At 36.7% G+C, this 12,319-nt stretch overlaps 1 protein-coding gene across 1 annotated transcript in view; it reads right to left on the bottom strand.

Moving 5' to 3' along the window:
• WDR64 (WD repeat domain 64) overlaps nt 1-12,319 on the bottom strand; it is a gene marked incomplete at both ends in the record, with an annotated part of 144,240 nt that overhangs the window by 90,395 nt on the left and 41,526 nt on the right. The window lies entirely within an intron of this gene.

Consider the following 12,319-nt stretch of genomic DNA (forward strand, 5'->3'; position numbering starts at 1 on the left):
TTAAAAAATGATAAATAAAGAGACTGAGGCACAAAACAGATACCTAACCCAGTTGGGAAAAGAGGTACTCAGAGAGAGTTAGAACAATTTCCTAGAGTTGGTATCATCTGACCGTTGAAGGATTATGGGGTTAATTACACCTCAATGAAATTGTAAAAAAATTAAAAACAAAAACTTTTCCTCTTTTCCAAAATAAAAAAAAAAAGATTATGGAGGTTGAAGGAAAGAAGGAGAGGAAGATTGGGAACAGTATTTCAGGCACCAAACATTAACAAACTCCCAGCATGGGTTATCCAGGGAGCAGCCACAGGCTCGGAGTTAAAGAAACCTAAGTACAAGGCAGTGAAGGGAACAACGTGAAGAGGCTGGCAGGACCAGACTATGGAAGTGCTATGGTAGGGGATGGAGAAACATGAAAGCTATTGAGATGGTTGGATATCATCTTCATAAAAATACTGGAAGACTACTAGACAATAGTTTTGGCAGTAATAAAATTGAGGCAAGATACTGGTTGGAGATCATAGCCTAGGGGGATAGAGATACAGAAGATAAGACAGATTCAACAAGTGTTCATAAGAGAATACAGACGAATTTGTTGATTGGTGGTTTATGGAAGGAATCATGAGGGGTTGCCAGATTTCTGCCTAGGATGATTTGATGGATCAAGAGAAATAAAAAATCCTATAAAATATACAGATTGAGAAGTGGGGGAGTTAAGTTCAGTTATGAACATATGAGTCTGAGGGGCTATAAGATATCCAAGTGGAGATGGTGAGAAGGTATACTAAGTCCAAAATCCAAAATAGCTTGGTTTCATTAGCATATAGGTCTTAGTAGGTTAGAGAAGAGGAACATCACCCAACAAGTGCCTAGAAAGTGAGAATTAAAGTCGTCTAGGGAGAGTACTTTAGAGAACACCCCATTCAACAGCAGACATGAAAAAGAGGAGTCATAAAGAAAAGGAATAGTAAGATACCAGGAGAAAACTCTGGCTTCCCAAAAGATAAGAGAATAGAGTTTTACTGAGTAAGATAAGTAATGCTGAATGTCCTGAAGCTATCTGACACGTTCAGTGTCTCTCAGTTATACAATGCAGACATTGGCCAACTTGAGAGTCTCTTCTACAGAGTAGGGTGGGGAAAGGTTATATGAGAGAGGATTATAGAGGGAACAAGTAATGTCAAAGTAGTGGAGATAGTGAATGAAGAGTACTTTTTCTGGAAGAGGTATAGTATAATAGTTCAAAGGAGATTATATGTTAAGCAAAACATGATTCACATTAGAAGAGAGCCATGAGAGACTATGGACTCTGAAAAACAACCTGAGGGTTTTGAAGGGGTGGGGGGTGGGAGGTTGGGGGAACCAGGTGGTGGGTATTAGGGAGGGCACAAATTGCATGGAGCACTGGGTGTGGTGAAAAAACAATGAATACTGTTACGCTGAAAATAAATAAAATAAAAAAATAAAAAAAAGAGAGACTTGGGTACTATAGGTGGAAATGAGAGAGTGGGAGAAACAGAGATTAGCAAGATCCTGCAGAAGAAGTTTAGAAAAATGCAAGGCCAATGATGAAATGTTTGATGTCTCAACCTCTAAAACAAAAAGAAAAGATCAAGGGTAGGTGTGGATATAGAAGATTCCAAAAGATTTGGGCTGCTGGGAATTATTCTAAAGGCCTCAGGGTTTTGTGGTCACGTAGGACGGGACATCTGTGGAGAGTAAGCAGAGCTGGAGCTGGGAATAGTCTGAGGGGACCAAACAGGGAGAAACGAGGACACAAAGGTCTGGGAGGCGGGACGAAGGGCTCTGTTGAGCAGAAGGGTTGGGATTCTGCTGATCGGTGCATGGCAGGAGGGGATGCATAGCACAGAAGAATGTTGGTGAGATATGGGCTCAGATGATGAGTCTGGCCTCCAGGTGGGGAGGGAGAGAAGGAAGTCAAGGAGGGAGCCGATGAAATTGGAGCTAATGGGGGAGATGAAGGATTAGAGACCTCACTGAGGCCATTGAGAAGGCAGAGGGAGAGTCACAGCCTTTAAGAGCCAAAAATATAAGACACAGCGGCCAGAGAGGGATAGTGGGTTTCCTGAAGACAAAACTTCTAGATGCTTGTCAGTCTTCTTCAGAACAATGTGTTGACTTCTATTTTGCAATCTGAGATTGCCAAAACACAGCTAAACACACCAATGTGAAGACAGTCTTTAAGAAGAAATGAGCCACTTAATTCATTCAGAAGCCGACTTGACATGCTCATTATTAGCTGCCGTAACCTTTCTTGTTTAATAATATCCTTGCCAAATTTATTATCATAATCCTCTATAAAAGACTTATTCTTCTCTCTAGGGCTTCCTAGAATACTATCATTTATTACTCCTTTATCTGAGCCCCTATGATGCTTATAACCATAAGCCATTCAACTGAAATTTAACACGCTCTGCTTGCAATGTGAATTATCCTATCTTACTGACCAGTTGTGTGCCAGTAAATGTTTAATATTGAGCAAGGGCCAGGGAAGTGGGGCTGGGGGAGGTCGTTGGTTTATAACATTTGCTGTTTTACATGGTATAAATATTCTTATGGTGGCTAATTTCAAACTAGCAAGACGACATCTCTGAACTTGGGGCTGGGAAAAGTTACACAGTTGAACACCATTATGTAATAGTCCTATGTCCCTAAGGTCATAAAATCCTCAAGAACATACCTAACAGTAAAATGTAGTAAAAAAAAAAAAAAGTGATGAGTTTTGAGTATTTATTGCTTTTGGTTTTCATATAATGAAATTGTGAGTTCATAAAATTACATGGTAGTATTCAATAAGTTTGTCAAATTTCTTGAAATCTTAGCAGTCAGCTCTCATAAACTGATATGAGCTGACTCCAGCATGCCATTGGGATTATGGCTATATTTCTTGTATTCCCACTTAGATTTCAAGTACTTAAAGGCAGGGGTTAAGCCTTAAATATATTGTATTGTCCACGGTGCTTAACACATAGTGACAGTGAATATTTGTTGAATCAGGGCACCTGGGTGGCTCAGTCATTAAGCGTCTGCCTTTGGCTCAGGTCATGAAACCAGGGTCCTGGCACTGAGCCCCACCTTGGGCTCCCTGCTCTGTGGGAAGCCTGCTTCTCCCTCTTCCACTCCCCCTGCTTGTGCTCCCTCTCTCTCTCTGTGTCTCCCTCTGTCAAATAAATAAATAAAAATCTTTAAAAATGTTCATTGAATTACTGATACAATTTTGGATTAAAGGCTGAAGTACATGACCTATGTAGAGTTTTCCAGTTACCATATTGACTGTTAGAATTACCCTGGTGAATGTACCAGAAATATTTGTGCTGGTAAAATCATGTCTGTAGATTTGTGTATCTTGGAGATGACAATCCTTTCTCTGGATGTTGAAGTAGAATATACATCTTTCATAGGGGCCACAGGGCATATCGTATTTCATATCATTTCCCAAAAGCTTCCTTATAGGTATGAATGTATTATAAATTGCCAACATAATACAAATCAATTAGAAATTAAGTTGCATCTATCTCTTAATTAAATGTTTCAGAAATGCACTCTTTTAAAATGCCAGAGTATAATCACTAGTAGTTAATTATGTTATAGAAACTAAATGAAAATTAATTATGCCATAGAAATGATGTTTGTGGAATCAGATCTGATGTTAAGAAATGAAACTGTTTTCAATGTGCTGTGAAAAGTTTTTACTTCATTTTCTCAGTGCAATATGTTATACATCAAGATAAACATTTTTATCTTTTTCTAAATGAGGGGGAAATATGTGTCTTTCATGAAGACTCCAACTTTCAAGAAAATGTAGGGTAGTCAGTCATTTCAGAGATGTGATACTCTTTTCTTTCATAAAATTTCTTATTTTGATAGTCTGTTTCTTCAATTGAAAATCCTGGAATTTAAAGAAATTCTAGCTCTGTATGTGTGGAGGCTCCCTTTTCCTCTCACTTTTTGTGAATTTCATTTAAAAACTCAATAGAGGGGCGCCTGGGTGGCTCAGTCGGCTGAGCCACTGCCTCTTGCTTTTGGCTCAGGTCATGATCTCAGGGTCGGGATCGAGCCCTGTGTGGGGCTCCACACTGGGCATGGAGCCTGCTTGCTGGTTGGGATTCTTTCTCTCCCTCTCCTTCTGCCCCTCCCCCCCAGCTTGCACACACTCTCTCCACCTCTGTCTCTCTTAAAAAAAAAGAAGAACTCAATAGGAAGGATCTTGGAGTTATCATTTGTGTGTTGTTAGTAGGACAAACAGACTCTTCATCACTTTTCCCAGACACCTTTTAGTTGAACCCAAGTCCTCCAGCCAAGCCGCAATGTCATTGCAACTCACCAACTCTTTAGATAGAAAGGCTGAAATTCATTAAAAAATAATTACAATCAAGGAAATTGAATTTTAAAGAATGGAATTAAATCATCAAGGAGGGGTTTTATAGTTTTAAGGTTTGACCCTTAGTGTTTTGTTCTGTTATTATCTTTTCGGTTTTTTGGATCTGGTGTATGAATACACCATGAAAAGGATTCCCCCTCCATCGAGCTCACATATTTACCTTTTTCTTTTTTTCTTCCTCTCTTTTTCTTATTTCGAGAGAGAGAGAGGGTGGGGAAGGGGTAGAGGGAGAGAGAGAAAATCTCAGCATGATCCTGAGATCATGACCTGAGCCAAAATCAAGACTCCAACGTTTAACTGATTGAACCACTCAGATGCCCCTCTTTTTTTCTTTCCTTTCCTCCTTCTTTCCCTTCCCTTCTTTTCCTCCCTTCCTTCCTCCCTCCCTCCCTTCCTTCCTTCTTCCCTCCCTACCTTCCTTCCATTTCCTCTTTCTCCTTCCTTCCTTCTTTCTTTCTTTCTTCTGAGAATATTTAAGTTCTACTCTCTTAGTAAATTTCAGTTGTACAATATAGTGTTATCTACTACAGTCACCAGGTTACACACTAGATCCTCAGATAAGTGAAAGTTTATACATTTTTCCAACTTTTCCCTATTTCCCCAACACCCAAACACCTGGCATCCACTTTTCTACTCTTAGTTTTCGTGAGCTTGATTTTTTTTGATCCCTCATGTAAGTGATACCATTCAGGATTTGTCTCTCTGTGTCTGGCTTATTTCACTTGATATAAGCCTCCAGATTCATCCATGTTGTCAAAAACGGCAAGATTTCATTCTTTTTTCTGTGACTGAATAATATGGCATTCTACATATGTACCAATTTTCTTTACCCTTTCATCCATCAAGGGACACTTACTTTGTTTCCATATTTTGGCTATTATAAATAATACTGTAATAAACGTGGGGTCCATATAACTTTTTGAATTCATGTTTTATATTCTTCAGATAAATACCCAGGAATGGAATCACTGCATCATATGGTGGTTGTATTTTTAATTTTTTGAGGAACTTCTGTACTGTTTTCCTAATGGCCATTACCCAATTATTCCTTCCACTCACCCACTTCCCTTCCATCAACCCTCAGTTTGCTTCCTAGAGTTCAGTGTCTCTTATAGTTTGTCTTCCTTTCAACTTTCATCTTGTTTTATTTTTCCTTCCCTTCCCTTATGTTCATCTGTTCTGTTTCTTAAATCCCACATATGAGTGAAAATGTATGGTATTTATCTTTCTTTCATTGACTTATTTTGCTAAGATAATACCCTCCAGTTCCTTCCATGTCATTTCAAATGGCAAGATTTCATTCTTTTTCATGGTTGAGTAATATTCCTTTATGCGTGCATATGTGTGTGTGTGTGTGTGTAGACACATTATCCATTCATCTGTTGATGGACACCTGGGCTCTTTCCACAATTTGGTTACTGTGGACATTGCTGCTTTAAACATTGGGGTGCATGGGCCCCTTTGAATCATTATGTTTTTATCCTTTGGTTAAATACCTAGTAGTGCAATTGCTGGGTTGTAAGGTAGCTCTACTTTTAACTCTTTGAGGAATCTTCATACTGTTTTCCAAAGAAGCTGTACCAGTTTGCATTTGTGAGAATGTGCAAGAGGGTTCCCCTTTCTCAGCATCCTTGCCAGCATTTGTTGTTTCCTGACTTGTTAATTTTAGCCATTCTGACTGGTGTGAGGTGGTATCTCATTGCAGTTTTGATTTGTATTTCCCTGATGCTGAGTGATGTGGAACATTTTTTCATGTGTCTGTTGGCCATTTGTATGTCTTCTTGGGAGAAATGTCTATTCATGTTTTCTGCCCATTTCTTGATTGGATTTTTTGTTTTATGGATGTTGAGTTCAATAAGTCTTTATAGACTTTGGATACTAGCCCTTTAACTGATAAGACATTTTCAAATATCTTCTCCCATTCCCATAGATTGCCCTTTAGTTTTGTTGACTATTTTCTTTACTGTAAAGAAGCTTTTGTCTTCATGAAGTCCCAACAGTACCTTTTCGCTTTTGTTTCCCTTGCCTTTGGAGACATATGTAGCAAGAAGTTGCTGTGGCCGAGGTCAAGGAGGTTGCTGCCCCTGTTCTTCCCTAGGATTTTGATGCATTCCTGTCTCATACTGAGATTTTTCATCCATTTTGAGTTTATTTTTGTGTATGGTATAAGAAAATGGTCCAGTTTCATTCTTCTGCATGTGATTGTCCAATTTTCCCAACATCATTTTTGAAGACACAGTCTTTTTTCCATTGGTTAAATTCTTTCCTGCTTTGCTGAAGATCAGCTGATCATAGAGTTGAGGGTCCATTTCTGGGGTCTCTGTTCTGTTCCATTGATCTATTTGTCTGTTTTTGTTCCAGTACCATAGTGTCTGATTATTACAGCTTTGTAATAGAACTTGAAGTCCAGAATTGTGATGCCTGCAGCTCTGGTTTTCTTTTTCAACATTCCTTTGGCTACTTGAGGTCTTTTCTGGTTCCATACAAATTTTAGGATTATATCTTCCAGTTCCATGAAAATGCTGATGACTTTAGCCATTCCAACAGGTGTGAGGTGACATCTCATTGTGGTTTTGATTTGCATTTCTCTGATGTTGAACACCTTTTCATGTATCTTTTGGCCATCTGTATGTTTTCTTTGAAAAAAAATTCTATTCAGAACTTCTGTCCATTTTTTAATTCAATTTTTTGCTTTGGAGTAGTATGAGTTACACACACACACACACACACACTCACACACACACTTGGATATTAGCCCCTTATCAGATGTATAGTTTGCAAATATTTTCTCCCATTCAGTAGGTGGTCTTTTCATTTTGCTGATTTCTTTTGCTCCACAGAGCTTTCTACTTTGATGTAGTCTCACTTGTTTACTTTTACCTTTGCTGCTTTTGCTTTTGATGTCAGATTCAAAACGCCACAGCAAAGATCAACGTCAAGGATCTCCCCACTTATGTTTTACACTAGGAGTTTTATAGCTTTAGTTCTTACGTTCAAGTCTTTAATCCACTTTGAGTTAATTTTTGTGTGTGGTGTGAGATAGGGGTCTAGTTTTATTCATTTGCATGTGGCTGTCCGGTTTTCCCAACACCATTTATTGAAGACACTGTCCTTTCCCATTGTGTATTCTTGGTTTCTTTGTTGTAATTAATGGATCGTATATTGCGAGTTTATTTCTGGGATTTCTATTCTGTTCCATTGATCTATATGTCTGTTTTTAGACCTATGCCATACCATTTTGATTCCTATAATTTTGCAATACAGTTTGAAATCAGACGGCATAACGCCTCCAGCTTTGTTACTCTTTCTCAAGACTGCTTTGCCTATTTGGGGCTGTTTGCAGTTCCGTTCAAATTTTAGAATTGTTTCTTCTACTTCTGTGAAAAAATACCATTGGAATTTTGATAAGGATTGCATTGAACCTGTGCATTGCTTTGGGTAGTATGGACATTGTGACAATATTAATTCCTCCAATCCATGAGCATGGAATATCTTTTCCATTTATATGTATCTTCTTCAATTTCTTTCATTAATGTCTTACAGTATTCAGTCTTCCATCTCCTTGGTGAAATTTATTCATAGCTAATTTGTATTATTTTTGATGCAATTGTAAATGGGATTATTTTCTTAATTTCTCTTTCCAATAGTTCATTATCATTATGTAGAACACAACTAATTCCTGTATGTTTGTATATATTTTGCATATTTGGGTATTTGATTTTGTGTCCTGCAGTTTACTGAATTAATTTAATAGTTTTAACAGCTTTCTATTAGAGTCTTCAGGTCTTTCTATATGTAATATCATGTCATCTGGAAATAGTGACAGTTTTACTTCTTTCTCTCCAATTTGAATACCTTTTATTTCTTTTTCTTCTTACTTGCTTTGGATAGGACTTCAAATACGATGTCAAATAAAAGTGGTAAAAGTGTACATCTTTGTCTTGTTCCTGATCCTAGAGGAAAAGCTTTAGCTTTTAATGAGTATGGTGTTACCTATGGGTTTGCCATATTTCTTGTGGCTTCAGCTTGCCTTTTTCTAATGTCTTATGATGTGGAATGTCTTTTCATGTGCTTATTGACATTTGTATGCCTTCTTTGGTGAGGTGTCTCTTCAGATCTTTTGACCTGTTTTTTAAAATTAGGTTGTTTGTTTTCTTATTGTTGAGTTTTAAGAGTTCTTGGTATATTTTGGATAAGAGTCCTTTTATCAGATACGCCTTTTGCAAATATTTTCTCCTAGTCTGTGGCTTTTGTTGTTTTTTTGACGGTGTCTTTGCAGAGCCTAAGTTTTTAATGTTAACGAAGTCTAGCTTATCACCCATTCCTTTCATAGGTTATGCTTTGGTATTGTATCTATAAAGTTCCTATTTAGATTTTATTCTAGGAGTTTTATAGTTTTGTGTTTTACATTTACATCTATGATCCATTTTGAGGTGTGTGTGTGTGTGTATGTGTGTGTGTGAAAAATATAAGGTCTGTGTCTTGATTTAGAGTTTTTATCATGAATAGAGAGATTTTGTCAAATGCTTTTTTGTACCATGTGATCATGTGATTTTTCTTCTTGGGCTGTTGATATGATGGATTACAGTAAATAATTTTCAAATGTTGAACCAGTCTTGCGTATCTGGTCATGATGTATACTTCTTTTTATATCTTATGAAATTTGTTATTATTTGTTGAGAATTTTTGCATCTATACTCAAAAGAAATATTGGTCTATAGTTTTCTGCATATCTGGTCATGGTATATACTTCTTTTTATTTCTTATTAAATTCAATTTGTTATAATGTGTTGAGGATTTTTGCATCTATATTCAAAAGAAATATTGGTCTGTAGTTTTCTGCATATCTGGTCATGGTGTATACTTCTTTTTGTATCTTATTAAATTTAATTTGTTATTATTTGTTGAGGATTTTTACATCTATACTCAAAAGAAATATTGGTCTGTAGTTTTCTTTGTTTATAATATCTTTATCTGGTTTGGTATTAGGGTAATACTGGCCTCATTGAATGGGTAAGGAAGTTTTCCTCTCCTTCTATTATCTGGAGCAGATTGTAGAGAATTGGTATCATTTCTTCCTTAAGTGTGTGGTAGAATTCAGCATTAAATCCATCTGGGCCTGATGCTTTTTGTTTTAGAAGGTTTTTTATTATTAATTCAAGTTCATTAACAAATATAGGCCTACTTAGATTACCTGTCTTCTTGTGTGAGTTTTGGCAAATTGTATCTTTCAAGGAATTGGTCCATTGCACCTAGATTGTCAAATTTGTGGGCATAGGGACACCTGGGTGGTTCAGCTGGTTAGGCATCTAACTCTTGATCTCAGATCAGGTCTTGATCTCAGGGTTGTGAGTTCAAGCCCTGCGTTGAGCTCCACTCTGGGCATGGAGACTACTTAAAGAAAAGGAAAAAAAAGTAAGAGGAGAAAATAACTCATACATTTAAAAAATTTGTGGGTATACACTTGCTCCTAATATTCCTTTATCTTTTTAATGTCTATAGGGTTTGTGGTGATTTTACTTTCTTTATAGTAACAATTAGTAACAATTTGTGTCTTCTATTTTCTCCTTAGCCTGGGTATTATAGGCTTATAGATTTTATTGATCTTTTCAAAGAAACAGCTTTTGGTTCTATCGATTTTCTCTACTGATTTCCTTTTTAAAATTTTATTGATTTTTGTTGTAATTTTTATTATTTTTTCTCTGCTTATTTTGTACAATTTCTCTTTTTCTCTGTTTCCAAAGATGGAAGCTTAGATTATTGATTTTAGAGCTTCCTCCCTTCTTCTTTTTCTTCTTCTTCTCCTCCTTCTCCTTCTTCTTCTTTTTAAAGATTTTATTTACTTATTTGAGGAGAGAACAAGCATGCCCAACTTGGGGGGATGAGCAAGGAACCCAAGACAGGGCTCGATCCCAGAACCCTGGGATCATGACCTGAGCTGAAAGCAGATGCTTAACCAACTGAAGCCACCAAGGGGCCCCATGTCTTTCTTCTTTTCTGTATATGTAGCCAATGTTATAAATTTCCCTGTGAGTACTGTTATATATTCCTTGATCATATATACACATATATATCTCAACACATTGTTGGCATTATTTTGAACACACTGTTCTCTGTTAGATCAATTAAGAGTAAGAAAATAAATGTTTTTATTTTGCTTTCACTTATTTCTTCAGTAATGCTCTTCCTTTTTTTATGTGGATCTGAGTTTCTGAGCTACATTATTTTTCTTCTCTCTGAAGAACTTCTTTTAACATTTCTTGGATGGCAGGCCCACTGACAACAAATTCACTCAAATTTTTTCGTCTGAAAAAGTCTTTATCTATCCTTTACTTTGAAAAGATAATTTTGCAGAAAAAAATGTTTTGGCATAATTTTTCTCTCAACACTTTAAATATTTTACTTTTGTCTTCCTTGCTTGGTTTCTAAAGAGAAGTTGGATATAATTTTTTCCCCTCTGATTTCTTTCAAGATTTTTTCTTCATCTTTAATCTTCTACAGTTTGGATATGATATTCCCAAGTATAATTTTTGTTTTTGCATTTATCCTGTGTGGTGTCCTCTGAGCTTAATAAATATGTGGTTTTGTATCTGACATTAATTTGGGGAAATTCTCAGTCACCATTGCTTCAAATATTTCTTCTTTTCCTTTTTCTCTTTATTCCCATTATGTATATAACTCTTGTAGTTGTTCCATAGTTCTTGGATATTCTGTTCTATTTTTTTCAGTCTTCTTTCTCCTTTTTTTTTATTTACCATTTTTGAAACAAGTATTGACATATCCTGAAGTCCAGAGATTCTTTCCACATGCATGTCAGTCTACTTTTGATCCAAGCAAAGGCATTCTTTATTTCTGGGTTTTTTTTTTTTAATCTGTAGCATTTCTTTTTGATTCTTTATTAAAATTTCTAACCCTCTGTTTACATTACCTATCTTTTTTTCTTTTGTTTTGTTTTGACATGGTGTCTACTTTATCCATTAGAGCCCTTACCATATTACTCATGGTTAATTTTACCTTCTTAGTCTTCTGATTTCAAAATCTCTGCTACATCTGAGTTTAATTTGATGCTTGCTCTGTATCTTCAAACTGTTTTTGCATTTTGGTATGCCTTGCACATTTTTTTTGATAGCAGGACATAATCTATTGTGTAAAAGGAACTGCGGCAAATAGAGGTTTAATAAGGAGGTTGTAAGGTGGGTGGGATGAAACGAAAGTGGTCTACAGTCCTTTGATTAGGTCTCAGTCTTTAGGTGAGCCCATGTCCCTGAACTGTGAACTTCACAATGGTTTTGCAGCCTCCCTTCCCTTAGGTGAGTCAGGATGACCAGAGTGGACTGGATTTGGTATTTCAGTTCTCCTATGTGAAAGCTAGAGTTATTTTCTTCTTCCAGGGCATTTAGTCTTTGATAAAACCCCAATAGTTTAGGATCTGGTAAGATGGTTTTGCTTGAGGACAGACTTTGTTAAGAACAGAATGTTTGGGTGTGTTTGAATGTGGTGCATTTTCCTCTTCCCCATCAGAAGCAAGAGAGGAGTTTCCAATATTCACTGTGGGAAACTGGTTGAGCTCCTGGAAGTAATATTCACAAAAGTATGGGGACCCCTTTAACTAGGTCCCTGGAGTTTTTAACCCCCAGACTTTTCTATATTGAACCCCCAGTGATTTGTCAATCACAGTTTAGGTTTTCCTATCACAGTATATTGGTTTCCCAGAGGTATATGTTTGTGGATTTCTGCTCTGGTAAGTTGTGATTCTTAGTATATGCCTGTCTGTCTCTCCAATTTGAGGACAGCAGTTTGGTCTGTGACTTCACTTCTTTAAGGATTTAAAAAGGATTTAAGAAGAGCTGTTGATTTTTTAGTTTCATCTTTTTCACCTGCTGTTAGGGCCAAGTGATGACTTCCAAACTCCACATG

The sequence above is a fragment of the Martes martes genome (assembly GCF_963455335.1).
Source record: "Martes martes genome assembly, chromosome: 15".
NCBI lineage: Eukaryota > Metazoa > Chordata > Mammalia > Carnivora > Mustelidae > Martes > Martes martes.